This window comes from Apodemus sylvaticus, chromosome 13 (assembly GCF_947179515.1).
Source record: "Apodemus sylvaticus chromosome 13, mApoSyl1.1, whole genome shotgun sequence".
NCBI classification, from domain to species: domain Eukaryota; kingdom Metazoa; phylum Chordata; class Mammalia; order Rodentia; family Muridae; genus Apodemus; species Apodemus sylvaticus.
The window spans coordinates 68438670-68454729 of record NC_067484.1 but is presented as its reverse complement, the minus strand read 5'-3'; positions in this window follow the sequence as shown (position 1 = coordinate 68454729).

The following is a 16060-nucleotide window of genomic DNA, read 5'->3' as shown; positions in this document are numbered from 1 at the left end:
TTGTGTCTTGGTTATTCCAAGCTTCTAGGTTAATATCTGTTTATCAGTGAGTGCATACTATGAGTGTTCTTTTGAGACTGGGTTAACTCACATTGGATGATGTTCTCCAGTTCCATCCATTTGTCTAAGAATTTCATGAATGCATTGTTTCTAATGGGTGAATAGCACTCCATTGTGTATATATATCACATTTTCTGTATCCATTCCTCCGTTGAGGGACATCTGGGTTCTTTCCAGATTCTGACTATTATAAATAGGGATGCTATAAACATAGTGGAGCATATACTTTATTACATGCTGTAGAATCCTCTGGGTATATGCCCAGGAGTGGTATAGCAGGATTCTCTGGAAGTATCATTCCCAGTTTTCTAAGGAAGTGCCAGACTGACTTCCGGAGTGGTAGTTCCAGCTTGCAACTCCACCAGCAGTGGAGGAGTGTTCTCTTTCTCCACACCCTCACCAGCACCTGATTTCTCCTGAGTTTTTGATCTTAGCCATTCTGACTGGTGTGAGGTAAAACCTCACGGTTGTTTTGATTTGCATTTCCCTGATGACTAACAATGTTGAACATTTCTTTAGGTGCTTCTCAGCCATTCAATATTCCTCAGGTCAAAATTCTTTGTTTAGCTCTATACCCCATTTTAAGGGGGATATTTGGCTCTCAAGAGTCTACCTTCTTGAGTTCTTTGTATATCTTAGATATAAGCCCTCGGTCAGAAGTAGTGTTGGTAAAGATCTTTTCTCAATTTGTTGGTTGCCATTTTGTCCTTTTGACAATGTCCTTTGCCTTACAGAAACTTTGTAGTTTTATGAGATCCCATTTGTCAATTCTTGATCTTAGAGCATAAGCTATTGATGTTCTGTTGAGGAAATTTTCCCCTGTGCCCATGTCCTCAAGGGCCTTCCCCAGTTCCTTTTCTATTAGTTTCAGTGTATCTGGTTTTATGTGGAGGTCCTTGATCCACTTGGACTTGAGCTTAGTACAAGGAGATAAGAATGGATCAATTTGCATTCTTCTGCACGCTGACCTCCAGTTGAACCAGCACCATTTGTTGAAAAGGCTATCTTTTTTCCACTGGATGGTTATAGCTTCTTTGTCAAAGATCAAGTGACCATAGGTGTGTGGGTTCATTTCCGGGTCTTCAATTCTATTCCATTGATCTACCTGCCTGTCACTGTACCAATACCATGCAGTTTTTAACACAATTGCTCTGTAGTACTGCTTAAGGTCAGAGATACTGATTCCCTCAGAAATTCTATTACTGTTGAATATAGTTTTAGCTATCCTGGATATTTTGTTATTCCAGATGAATTTGAGAATTGCTTTTTCTAAGTCTATGAAGAATCGAGTTGGGATTTTGATGGGGATTGCATTGAATCTGTATATTGCTTTTGGCAAGATGGCCATTTTAACTATATTAATCCTGCCAATGCAAGAGCATGGAAGATTTTTCCATCTTCTGGGGTCTTCTTCGATTTCTTTCCTCAAAGATTTGAAATTCCTGTCATACAGATCTTTCACTTGCTTGGTTAGAGTCACATCAAGATACTTTATATTGTTTGTGGCTATTGTGAAGGGTGTCATTTCCCTAATTTCTTTCTCAGCCTGTTTATCCTTTGAGTATAGGAAGGTTACTGATTTGCTTGAGTTAATTTTATGTCCAGCCACTTTGCTGAAGTGTTTTATCAGCTGTAGGAGTTCTCTGGTGGAGTTTTTTAGGTCACTTAAGTATACTATCATATCATCTGCAAATAGTGATAGTTTGACTTCTTCTTTTCCAATTTGTATCCCTTTGACCTCCTTTTGTTGTCTAATTGCTCTAGCTAGAACTTCAATTACTATATTGAATAAATATGGAAAAAGAGGGCAGCCTTATCTGATCCTTGATTTTAGTGGGATTGCTTCAAGTTTCTCTCCATTTAGTTTGATGTTGGCTAGTGGTTTGCTGTATATTGCTTTTATTATGTTTAAGTATGGGCCTTGAATTTCTGTTCTTTCCAAGACCTTTAACATGAAAGGATGCTGAATTTTATCAAATGCATTTTCAGCATCTAATGAAATGACCATGTGTTTTTTTCTTTGAGATTGTTTATATAGTGGATTACATTGATGGATTTCTGCATATTGAACCATCCCTGCATCCCTGGGATGAAGCCTACTTGATCATGGTGAATGATCGTTTTGATGTGTTCTTGGGTTCAGTTGGCAAGAATTTTATTGAGTATTTTTGCATCAATATTCATAAGAGAAATTGGTCTAAGGTTCTCTTTTTGTTGGATCTTTGTGTGGTTTTGGTATCAGCAAAATTGTGGCTCCATAGACTGAGTTGGGTAATGTTCCTTCTGTTTCTATATTGTGGAATAGTTTGAAGAGTATTGGCATTAGGTCTCCTTTGAATGTCTGATAGAATTCTGCACTAAAGCCATCTGGTCCTGTGCTTTTTTTGGTTGGGAGACTGTCAATGACCACTTCTATTTCTTTAGGGGTTATGTGACCATTTAGATGGTCTATCTGATCCTGATTATATTTTCGTAGTTGGTATCTATCTAGGAAATTTTCCATTTCCTCCAGATTTTCCAGTTTTGTTGAGTATAGGTTTTTGTAGTCAGATATGATAATTTTTTGGATTTCCTCAGTTTCTGTTGTTATTTCACCATTTTCATTTCTTATTTTGTTAATTTGGGTATTGTCTCTGTGCCCTTTGGTTACTCTGGCTGAAGGTTTATCTATCTTGTTGATTTTCTCAAAGAACTAGCTCCTGCTTTTGTTGGGTCTTTGTATAGTTCTTTTTGTTTCAACTTGATTGATTTCAGCCTGAGTTTCATGATTTCCTGCCTTCTACTCCTCTTGCGTGTATTAGCTTCTTTTTGTTCTAAACCTTTCAGGTGTTCTGTTAAACTGCTAGTGTATGCTCTCTCCAGCTTCTTTTTGTAGGCACTCAGAGCTATGAGGTTTCCTCTTAGCACTGCTTTCATTTTGTCCCATAAATTTGGGTATGCTGTGCCTTCATTTTCATTAAATTCTAAATCGTCTTTGATTCCTTTCCTTATTTCTTCCTTGATCAAGGTATCATTGAATAGAAAATTGTTCAGCTTCCATGTGTATGTGGACTCTTTGTTGTTTTGTTGCTATTGAAGACCACCCTTATTCCATAGTGATCTGATAGGAGGCATGGAATTAGTCTGATCGTCCTTATATCTGTTGAGGTCTGTTTTGTGACCAATTATATGGTCAGTTTTGGAGAAGGTACCATGAGGTGCTGAGATGAAGGTATATTCTTTTGATTTAGTATGATATAATCTATAATGTTCTATAGATATCTATTAAATTCATTTGGTCCAAAACTTCTGTTAGTTTCACTGTGACTCCATTTAGTTTGTGTTTCGTTGATCTCTCCATTGAAGAGAGTGGGATGTTTAAGTCCCCCACAATTATTGTGTGATGTGTGCTTTAAGCTTTAGTGAGGTTTCCTTTACGAATGCAGGTGCCCTTGTATTTGAGGCATAGATTTTCAAAATTGAGAGTTCTTCCTGGTAGATTTTTCCTTTGATGAGTATAAAGTGGCCTTCTGTATCTTTTTTGATGACTTTTGGTTGAAAGTCAATTTTATCTGATAATAGAATGGCTACTCCAGCTTGTTTCCTGTGACCATTTGCTTGGAGAACTGTTTTCCAGCCTTTTACTCTTAGGTAGTGTTTGTCTTTGATACTGAGGTGTGTTTCCTGTATGCAGCAAAATGTGGGATCTTGCTGATGAATCCAGTCTCTTAGTCCATGTCTTTTTATTGGGTAATTGAGTCCATTGATGTTAAGAGATATTAAGGAATAGTTATTGCTGCTTCCTGCTGGTTTTTTATGTAATTTTTATGTTTGTATAGTTATCTTCTTTGGGGTTTGTTTAAAGAAGATTACTTTCTTGCTTTATCTTGTGTGTAAATTGGTGTTTTCTATTCATTATCCTTTGAAGGGCTGGATTTGTGGAAAGATACTGTGTAAATTTGTTTTTGTCATGGAAAACCTTGGTTTCTCCATTTATGGTAATTGAGAGATTTGCTGGATATAGCAGTTTGGGTTGGCATTTGTGTTCCCTTAGGGTCTACATGACATCTGCCCAGGCTCTTCTGGCTTTCATAGTCTCTGGTGAGAAATCCAGTGTAATTCTGACAGGTCTACCTTTATATGTTACTTGACCTTTTTCCCTTACTGCTTTTAATATTCTTTCTTTGTTTAGTACATTTGATGTTTTAATTATTATGTGACAGGGTGAATTTCTTTTCTGGCCAAATCGATTTGGAGTTCTATAGGCTTCTTGTATGTTCATGGGCATCTCTTCCTTTAGGCTAGGGAAGTTTTCTTCTATAATTTTGTTGAAAACATTTACTGCCCCTTTAAGTTGGAAATATTCACTCTTTTCTATGCCTATAATCTTTAGGTTTGGTCTTCTCATTTTGTCCTGGATTTCCTGGATATTTTGGGTAAGGAGCTTTTTGCATTTTTTTATTTTCTTTGACTATTGTATCAATGCTTTCTATGGCATCTTCTGCATCTGAGATTCTCTCTTCTATCTCTTGTATTCTGTTGTTGATGCTTGGATTTATGACTCCTGACTTCATTCCTAGGTTTTCTATGTCCCAAGTTGTCTCCCTTTGTGATTTCATTATTGTTTCTACCTCCTTCCTTAGATCCTGGATGGCTTTGTTTAATTCTTTCACCTGTTTTGTTGTGTTTTCCCTCAGTTCTTCAAGGGTTTCTCCCTGTTTACTTGTGTTCTCCTGTATTTCTTTAAGGGAGCTATTTATGTTGTTCTTGAAGCCGTCCATGATGCCCTCCATCAGCATCATGACCTGTGATTTTAAATCCAAATCTTGCTTTCCTGGTGTGTTGGGGTATTCAGTACTTGCTGTTGTGGGAGAATTGAGTTCTGATGGTGCCATAGTGCCTTGATTTCTGTTAGCAACATTCCCACATTTGCCTTTTGCCATCTGGTTATCTCTGGTGTTAGTTGAGCCTGCTGTTACTAGCTAGAGCTTGCCCCTCCTGTGTGCCTGCAGGCCTATCTCAGCAACCCTGGGTGAGCTGCTTTCCCCTGGCACAAATTGCTGTGGTGCTGCCAAGTTCCTGGGTGCAGGTGGAGTCCTGGTGTGGTGTGTCCCACGTGATCCTCTACTATGGTGAAACCTGCCTACCAATCTGTTGCACAGTCACAGAAGCAAAGATGGCGGCCAAGACCCACTCTCTTGTAGTTGTATTTGGGTATGAACCTCTATGGCCCCCGATCAGCTCTGGATGCCGGTTGTGCTGACTGTCTCCTCCTCGCTGGCTGCTGGGGTATATAGCTGGCTTGCTGCACTACTTGGAGATGGTGCACTGTGGCTGAGAGTGTTCCCGATCCGGAGGTGGAAACCAGAAGGCTCTTGCCAAAGGCCTCCAGACTACAGGGTCCGTCTCACTTGTGCAGGCTGCCTCTTCCTCACTGGCTGCTGGGTGTATAACTGGCTTCCTGCACTGCTTGGAGATGGGTGCAGTGTGGCCAAGAGTGTTCCCGATCCAGAGGCGGAAACCAGAAAGCTCTTGCCAGAAGCCTCTGGACTAGATCCTCCAATCTACAGGGCCAGACTCACCTGTGCAGGCTGCCTCTTCCTCGCTGGCAGCTGGGTGTATAGCTGGCTTCCTGCACTGCTTCCATACATGGATCACTAATCAAAGTAGACATAGTGGCTTATGTAGTTGAAGACATAGTAACAAAACTACTATTGGCTTGATGACAATGTGAACAAAGAGAGCACAGTGTGATGACAAATGCATGTCAGGTCCATGCCAGATGATTCTTATGTCATGCAGAGTGGTTAACTACTTTGTAGAATCTTTCAGAGCACTCCCACTCATCTAGGGAACTGATACTAGTAGATGCATGTGAATTAATTATGTAATACACTCAGGGGTTGTAAAAAGGAAGGTACAGTGTGACATGAAAGACACCAAAAGGAGTCTTGAAGGGCATGATCACCAAACAGGTGGAGAATCAGGAGAGTAGGAACCTTTGTGCAATGCTTCCATTGGCAGTCAGTGGGAACTACACAAGCAACATACAAGAAGTGATTTCATTGGGGTGTTTGTAAGTAAATCACAGACAGAGGGTGAGAGGGTGCTTCTTATGTCATGCAGAGTGGTTAACTACTTTGTAGAATCTTTCAGAGCACTCCCACTCATCTAGGGAACTGATACTAGTAGATGCATGTGAATTAATTATGTAATACACTAAAATGCATTTAGTCTGCTTGCAGGGATTTTAAGGCAAAGAATTTGTGAAATTCTGAAAACTTATAATACATTCCTATAGCCAGGTGTCAATCTCATCAGCAGTAGAAACCAGTGCTAAACCCTTTATAGGACAGCAACAGCCCCTATTATCTATAACCCCACTATGACTCCCTTGAGCAGCTTGTGATTTTTAATTCCTGCAACTCTTTAAAGAGTTACAGATATTAACTCCTAAAGGAAATCAGTTTTCATGAAGAGACATAGCAAATTTCCAGATATAGGAAGAGCTAATGCAGTGGCCTCAGTTCTTTGGAATTCATGGGACTAGAGTGGCAGGAGAGAAGTGGACTTAGCATTTTGGTAGGAGTAGTCTTCTTGATCATCAGGAAGAAGAAGGGCTGCTATTAGACACCAGGAATAGGGAAAGTGTCGCACTCAACTGACCCATCTAGTTAATGCTTCCCTATTTATTCACAAGTAGATAACTGTGACAATCCTAGATTGGGAAGGGCATAGAATATGGTGGCCTTGGCTCAGGTCTCTCAAAGATGAAGGTCTAGACACACCATCAGATAAGCCATTCTGACCAGAAGACTTGCAAAAGGATATTAAGAAGAAACAGAGACTGGGTAACAGAGAAAGGAGAGAACGGTCATCATTTTTAACTCTGAGACCAGTAGGAGTAATTGTTTGTCCTAATCATAATGCTTCTTCTAGTCTCACACAGGAAGGCAGGTCCATGAGACTATGAAGAATTTGTTCTCTGAATAAATACGAAGAAGATGAGGAGAGTTGTTTCTGAAAGTACAGCTGAAAGTATGAGAAATTCTCCAAGAGAGAACCATTCAGCTGTGGGACCCTCTCAAATCACATCCTTCTTGGGGGCAGACATTATTCAATGGCGTTCACAGTAGGTATATAAGAACTGGCTTCTTTTAAATCCTCATGAAATCCAAATCATGGGTATCATTTTTGCTCAAGAGCACCCTCTGCTGTCTGCTGAATCCTGCCTGTCACCTCTAGGCCACATATATTCTAGATGGTAGTAGTAGTAGTAGTAGTAGTAGTAGTAGTAGTAGTAGTAGTAGTAATAGTGGTGGAGGTAGTGGTGGTGGTGGTAGTGGTGGTGGTGGTGATGATGATTTTATTCATTTACATTTCAAATGTTATCCCCCTTCCTAGTTTCCCTTTCCCCCTCCCCCCTGATTCTGAGGGTGCTTCCCCACTCACCCACCCACTCCCACTTCATCACCCTATTAAGTCTCCACAGGACCAAGGGCCTCCACTCCCATTGTTGGCAAATAAGGCAATCCTCTGCTACATAAGCATCTGGAGTCATGGATCCCTCCCTGTGTACTCTTTGGTTGGTGTTTTGGTCCCTGGGAGCTCTGGGGATCTGGTTGGTTGATAATGCTGCTCTTCCTATGGAATTGCAAGCCCCATTAGCTTCTTCAGTTCTTCTCCTAACTCCTCTATTGGGGTCCCCATGCTCAGTCCGATGGTTGGCTGTGATCATCCACATCTGTATTGGTAAGGCTCTGGCAGAGCCTCCCAGGGAACAGCCATACCAGCCTCCTGCCAGCAAGTACTTCTTGGCTTCAGCAGTATTGTCTGGAGTCTGTATATGAGATGGAGCCCTGGGCAGGGCAGTCTCTGGATGGTCTTTCCTTCAGTTTCTGCTCCATTCTTTGTCCCTGCATTTCCTTTAGACAGGAACAATTCTGTGTTAATATTTTTGAGGTGGGTGGATGTTCCCATCTTTCAACCAAGGCCTGTGCCTAACCTCTAGATATGGTCTCTACAGGTTCTCTCTCCCCTTTGTTGTGTATTTTCGCTAATGCCAACCCCATTGGGTCCCAGGAGCCTCTTGCTTTCCTGGTATCTGGGACTTTCTAGTGGCTACCCTCAGTTCCCTTCCCCATACCCCATAGCTACACATTTCCATTCAATTTCCTGACCCTCTGTACTTCTCCCCCACCTGATCCTGCCCCCCTTTTCCCTATTCCTTCCTCTCCCTCTGAGGTTGCTCCATCCCTATATCTCCCTTGATTATTTTGCTCCCCCTTCTAAATAAGACTGAAGCATCCACATTTTGTTCTTCTTTCTTCTTGAGTTTCATATGGTCTGTGAGTTGTATCATGAGTATTCTGAGTTTTTGCCTAATAGCTACTTATCAGTGAGTACATACCATGTGTGATCTTTTGTGACTGGGTTACCTCACTCAGGATAATATTTTCTAGTTCCATCCATTTGCCTAAGAATTTCATGAAGTCATTGTTTTTAATAGCTAAGCAGTACTCCACTGTGTAAATGTACCACATTTTCTCTCATTCTTCCTTTGAATAATTTTGTATCAATATTCATAAGGGAAATTGGTCTGAAGTTCTCTTTCTTTGTTGGATCTTTGTGTGGTTTAGGTATCAGAGTAACTGTGACTTCATGGAATGAATTAGGCAATGTTCTTTCTGTTTCTGTTTTGTGGAATAGTTTGAAGAGTATTGATAATAAATCTTCTTTGAAGGTCTGGTAGCATTCTGCACTAAAACCATCTGGCCATGGGCTTTTTTGTTTTCTTGTTGGGAAACTTTTAGTGACTGCTTCTATTTCTTTTTTATTATTATTGTTGTTTAAGGCTATTAGGAATTTGGGGAATTGGATATTTTCTTTATTTACATTCCAAATGTTTTCCCCTTTCCAGGTCTCCCTTTCAGAAACTTCCTATCCCATTCCCCTTCCCCCTGCCTCTATGAGGGTACTCCCTTACCCACCCACTCCCATCCTCCAGCCCTGGCATTCTCCTACACTGAGGCATCAAATACCCTCAGGCCCAAGGGCCTCTCCTCTCACTGATATACAACAAGGCCATCCTCTGCCACATATGTCACCAATGCCATGAGATTCTATTTCTTTTATATTGGCTATTTTATTTATTTACTTTTCAAATGTTGTCCCTTTTCCTGGTTTCCCCACCTCAAACCCCCTATCCCATTGCCCCTCCCCCTGCTTTTATGAAGGTGCTCCCCCACCTACCCACTCCCTCCTCACTGCCCTGGTACTCCCCTACACTGGGGCATTGAGCCTTCACAGGACCAAGGGCCTGTCCTCCCACTGATGCCAGATAAGGTCATCCTCTGCTACATATGCAGCTGGAGCCATAGGTCCCTCCATGTGTACACTTTGGTTTGGTTTAGTCCCTGAGAGCTCTGAGGAATCTGGTTGGTTGATATTATTGTTCTTCCTTTGGGGTTGCAAACCCCTTTAGCTTCTTCAGCCCTTCCCTTAACTCCTCCACTGAGGTTCCCATGCTCAGTCCATTGGTTGGCTGTGAGCATCTACATCTGTATTTGTCAGACTCTGTCAGAGCCTCTCCATAGAAAGCTATACCAGGCTCCTGTCAGCAAGCATTTCTTTAACATCCTCCATAGTGTCTGGGTTTGGTGTCTTTGTATTGGATGGATCCTCAGGTGGGGCAGTCTCTGGATGGCCTTTCCTTCAGTCTCTTCTCTACACTTTGCCCCAATATTTCCTTTATCCATGATACAACTCACAAACCATATGAAGCTCAAGAAGAAGGAAGACCAAAGTGTGGATGTTTCCGTCCTTCTTAGAAGGGGGAACAAAATACTCACAGGAGGTAGATGGAGGGAGGTACTTAGGAGGAAGAGAGAAGGGGAAGGGGACAAAAGAGGGCAGGATCAGATATGGGAGGAGATGAGGATGATATACAGAGGGTCAGGAAATTGAACAGAGGTGTGTAGCAATGGGGGATGGGGAAGTGGGGGTAGACACAGAAAGTCTCAAATGCAAGTCTCTTGCTCAGAAAGCAAGAGGGTCCCAGGACCCAATGGGAATGAGATTAGCTGAAATGCCCCCAAAGGGGGAAGGGAGAACCTATAGAGACCATATCCAGAGGTTAGGCAAGGCCTCTGGTTGGGGGACTGGGCTACCCACTGATCTCCAAATTCTTATCCCAGATTTGCTTCTATTTCTTTAGGGGTTATGGGCCTGTTTAGATAGTTTATCTGATCCTGACTTAAATTTGGTTGCTGGTATTTGCATAGAAAACCATCTATTTCATGTAAATTTTCCAGTTTTGTACATGGTGATCTGATAGGATGTATGGGGTTATTTGAATCTTGTATCTGTTGAGGTTTGTTTTGTGACCAATTATATGGTCAATTTTGGAGAAGGTTCCATGAGGTGCTAAGAAGAATACATATTTTTTTGTTTTAGGGTAAAATGTTCTGTGGCCATCTGTTAAATCCATTTGGTTCATAACCTCCATTAGTTTTACTGTGTCTCTGTTTAGTTTCAGTTTCAATGATCTGTCCATTGAGGAGAGTTGAGTGTTGAAGTCTTCCACTATTATTCTGTGGGGATCAATGGATATTTTGAGACTTAGTAAAGTTTCTTTTATGAATGTAGGTGCCCTTGCATTTGGGTCATAGATGATCAGAACTGAGATTTTCTCTTGGTGGATTTTTCCTTTGATGAATATTAAGTGTCCCTCCCCATCTCACTTGATATTGGTTGAAAGTCTATTTTATTAAATATTAGGATGGCAACTCCCACTTGTTTTTTGGGACCATATGCTTGGAAGACATTTTTCCAGACTTTTACTCTAAGGTAGTGTCTTTGTCAATGAGGTGTGTTTTTTGTGTGCAGCAAAGTGCTGGATCCTGCATGCATTTCCAGTCTTTAGCTTATGTTTTTTAATTGTGGAATTGAGTCCATTGATATCAAGAGATGTTAAACACAGATGATTGTTAGTTCCTGTCATGTTTGTTTTTGTAGGTGGCATTATGTGTATGTGATTCTCTCCTTTTGGTTTCATTGTAAGATAGTTAATTTCTTGGGTTTTTTCATTGGTATAGGTACCTTCTGGGAGGCATCCAGACTGTGGGGGTTTTCAGTGGAGCAGACAAGCTGATGATCTGCCCTGGTGAAAGGTACAGGCTGTTGCCCTGCATGCAGGAGATAGCCTAGGAGGTCTTCAGACTGTGGTGTCTTCAGAGGAAAAGGCAAGCTGATGATCTGTCCCAGCCAAGAATTACTTTTTCAAATGGTACACTGTATGTGAGTAAGGCTAGAAATACAAGCTTCTCAGAAATCCAAGTTCTCAAAGCCTGAGAACTCTCCCTGGTGGAAGATGGTTTCCAAGCCAAGGAGCAGGAAAGTGTAGAAAGGCAGTGTGAAAGTCAGCCTTTTTAAAGCCCCTGCTGAATAGAAAAGCCAGCTCTTGAACTAGAGACTCAAGGCACAGTTAGTTACAGCTTCTCCCAACCATGACACAGAGAAGAATCAGAGTGGACACTATGCTTGACACACATGGTTCCTGGGGCCAGAGCCACCCGCACCCACATTCCTACCCCAATTCCACCCCACCCTACCCCAACCCCTGCATGAGGCCAAAGACAACTGCACCACAGGGGAGGATGAGCTTCTGCCAGTAGCTGGGACATACAGAGACCATAACTGGGACACACCCAGTTATGTGCACTTCTCTGAAAAGCCACACAGTCCACATGGGGATAAACTTCCTGAGACTGTGACTGGCAGCACCGAAGAGTCTGTCACTCAGGAGGAGTTAGGCATCCAGTGAGGCACTGGATAAACCAGTGAGGCTGGGAGATACTAGCTAAAAACATGTGGAAGGCAGAAATATCACTCCATGTGACCAAAAAGACAAGGGCAGGACCAACCACAATGTGAGGTCTGAGCTGAAATGAGGAAGACAAAAGACATACAGAAGAAATCCAAGCACAGCAAACTTCGAATCAGGTTTTTAAAAAATACTTTAATGCTAAAGAGGGAAGGAGAATGAGTATGAAAATTCATAGACACACATTTGAAATAAGACACATAAAGATAAAGCACAGCTGGGAGAAGTGAGTTGTGCATGGTCCCTGACCTCCATTGTCTGGCTCTGGGCTCACCCTACCATAAAGAGGAGCCTTGAGGAATGCCAAGAGTGTTCTGCTTCTCCATGGAGGACTGTGAAACTCCAAGAACAATCAGTTTGGAACCCTGTCCCACCAATTCCTTACCACTCTGGTCCACTTTGGGCACAGCCAACAGAGGTGAATTTCATGCATATGGTTGCCTGACCTACATTGTCTAGCCCTGGGCTTGCCTTGACTTTCTAAGAGACCTCAGGGTCTCCAAGAATATTCCAGTTCCCCATGAAGGCATACAGAGCTCCCAAGAACAAACAGCTTGGAACACTGTACCACCAACACCTTGCCAGCTGAGTCTGCCTGAGGGACAGTAACCTCCATTATCTGGCCCATGGCACCTGCTGCCTTCTTGATGAGTTCTGCTGGCACCAGGATCATCCAGCCAACACTAGGGAAAACCAAATGAGCAAAGAACACCTTAAGAATACCAGTCAGAATGACTAAGGTCAAAAACTCAGGAGACAGCAGGTGTTGGTGAGGATGTGGAGAAAGAGGAACACTTCTCACCTGCTGGTGGGATTGCAAGATGGTGCAACCACTTTGGAAATCAGTCTAGCAGTTCCTCAGAAAACTGGGCATGACACGCCCTGAGGACCCTGTTATACCACTCCTGGGCATATATCCAGAGGATTCTTCAGCATGCAGTAAGGACACATGCTCCACTATGTTCATAGCAGCCCTATTTGTAGTAACCAGAAGCTGGAAAAAACCTAGGTGTCCTTCAACGGAGGAATGGATACAAAAAAAATGTGGTATATTTACACAATGGAGTACTATTCAGCCATTAGAAACAATGAATTCATGAAATTCTTAGACAAATGGAGGGAGTTGGAGAACATCATACTAAGTGAGGTAACCCAGTCTCAAAAGATCAATCATGGTAAGCACTCACTGATAAGTGGATATTAGCCTAGAAATTTTGAATACCCAAGGCATAATCCACACATCAAATGAGGTACATGAAGAATGGAGGAGTGGCCCCTGGTTCTGGAAAGACTCAGTGCAAGAGTATAGGGGAATTCCAGAACAGGGAAGTGGGAAGGGGTAGATGGAGGAACAGGGGGAGGGAAGAGGGCTTATGGAACTTGCGGGGAGTGGGAACCCAGAAAAGGGGAAATCATTTGAAATGTAAATAAAAATATATCAAAAAAATAAAGAAAGAAAGAAATTCATTTTGTAACTACAAAAAAAAAAAAAAAAAAAAAAAAAAAAAGAATACATTCAACAAGAACCAGGGCAGTATGGCACCACCAGAGCCCAGTTATCCTATTATAGCAAGCCCTGGGTATCCTAACAAAACTGAGGCACAAGATGATCTTAAATCCAATCTTATAATAGAGGCTTTTAAAGAGTAAATGGAAAAGTCTCTTAAAGAAATACAAGAAAATACAAACAGGTGTGATATTAATTAAATTGTCCAAGAAATGAAAATGGAAATAGAAGCAATAAAGAAAACACAAGCTGAGGGAATCCTTGAGATGGAAAACATAGGAAAGAGAACGGGAACTATAGGCACAAGCAATAGAATAGAAGAGATGGAAAAGAGAATATCAGGCAGAGAAGATACAATGGGAAAAATCAATATATCAATCAAAGAAAAAGCAAAATCTAAAAAGTTTATGACACAAATCATCCAGGAAAGTTGGAACACTATGAAAATAACAACCTTAATAATAATAGAAACAGGAGAAGGAGTAGATTCCCAGCTCCAAAACTCAGAACACATGTTCAACAAAATTATAGAAGAAAATTTCCCTAACCTAAAGAAGGAGATGGCTGTAAAGGTAAAAGAAGCTTAAAGAACCCCAAATAGGTTAGACCAGGAAAGAAAATCACCACCACATAATAATCAAAACATCAAATATACAGAACCAAAAAAAAATATTGAAAGCTGCAAGATAAAAATGCCAAGGAACATATAAAGGCAGCCATATCAGAGTTACACCCAACTTCACAACAGAGACTGAAAACTTGAAGATCCTTGTCTTGCAGACCCTAAGAGACCATATATGTAAGCCCAGAATACTATACCCAGCAAAACTTTTAATCACCATAGATAAAGGGATCAAGTCATTTCATGACAAAAAACAATTTTAAATAATTTTTCTCACTAATACAGCCATACAGGAGTTAGTAGAAGGAAAACACTAGCCCAATGAGGTTAACTACATTCAAGGAAACACAAGAAATAATTTCACACCATTAAATGAAAAAAAAAAGAGGCATAGATGCAAATATCAACAATAGAATACAAGAGATAGAAGAAAGAATCTCAGATGCTGAAGATACCATAGAAACCATGGACTCAACAGTTAAAGAAAATGCAAAATGCAAAAAGCTTGTAACCCAAAATATCCAGGAAATCCAGAACACAATGAGAAAGCCAAATCTAAGGATCATAGGTATTGATGAGAGTGAAGATTTACAACTTAAAGGGCCAGCAAATATCTTCAACAAAATTATGGAAGAAAACTTCCCTAACCTAAAGAGAGAGATAGATGCCCATGAATATACAAGAAGCCTACAGAACTCCAAACAGACTGGACCAGAACAGAAATACCTCCCGTCACATAATAATCAAAACCCCAAATGTACTAAACAAAGAAAGAATATTAAAGGCAGTAAGAGAAAAAGGCCAAGTAACATATAAAGGAAGACCTATCAGAATCACACCAGACTTCTCACCAGAGACTATGAAAGCTAGAAGATCCTGGGCAGATCCCATGCAGACTCTAAGAGAACACAAATGCCAGCCAAGACTACTATACCCAGCGAAACTCTCAATTACTATAGATGGAGAAACCAAGACATTCCACGACAAAACCAAATTTACACAATATCTTTCTGCAAACCCAGTCCTACAAAGGTTAATAGGGGGAAAGCACCAGTACAACGAGGGAAACTATACCCAGGCAAGAGCAGGATATTAAGCTTCTTTCATCAAACCCAAAGAGGATAACCACACACGTATAAAATTAAAATCAAAAATGTTAGGAAGCAATAACCACTACTCATTGATATCTCTTAACATCAATGGACTCAATTCCCGAATAAAAAAGACATAGACTAACAGACTGGTTACGTAAACAGGACCCTACATTTTGCTGCTTACAGGAAACACACCTCAATGTCAAAGACAAAAACTACCTTAGAGTAAAAGTCTGGAAGACAATTCTACAAGCAAATGGTCCCAGGAAACAAGCCAGAGTTGCCATTCTAATTTCAGATAAAATTGGCTTTCAACCTAATGTCATCAAAAGAGACATGGAAGGTCACTACTTGCTGGTCAAAGGAAAAATCCAACAAGAAGAACTCTCAATCCTGAACATCTATGCTCCAAATACAAGGGCGCCCTCATTCATAAAAGAAACGTTACGAAAGCTCAAAGTGCACATTGAACCTAACACAATAATTGTGGGTGACTTAAACACTCCACTTTCACCAATGGACCGATCAGAAAAACAGAAACTAAACAGGGAGACAATGAAACTAATTGAAGCTTTGAACCAATTGGATTTAACAGATATATATAGAACTTTTCATCCCAAAACAAAAGAATATACCTTTTCCTCAGCACCTCATGGTACCTTCTCCAAAATAGATCATATAGTTGGTCACAAGACAGACCTCAACAAATATAAGAAGATTGAAATAATCCATGCCTCCTATTATATCACTATGGAGTAAAAGTGGTCTTTAGTAACAGTAAAAACAAAGAAAGCCCACATACACATGGAAACTGAATAATACTCTACTCAATGATACCTTGGTCAAGGAAGAAATAAAGAAAGAAATCAAAGATTTCTTAGAATTTAATGAAAATGAAGGCACAACATACATAA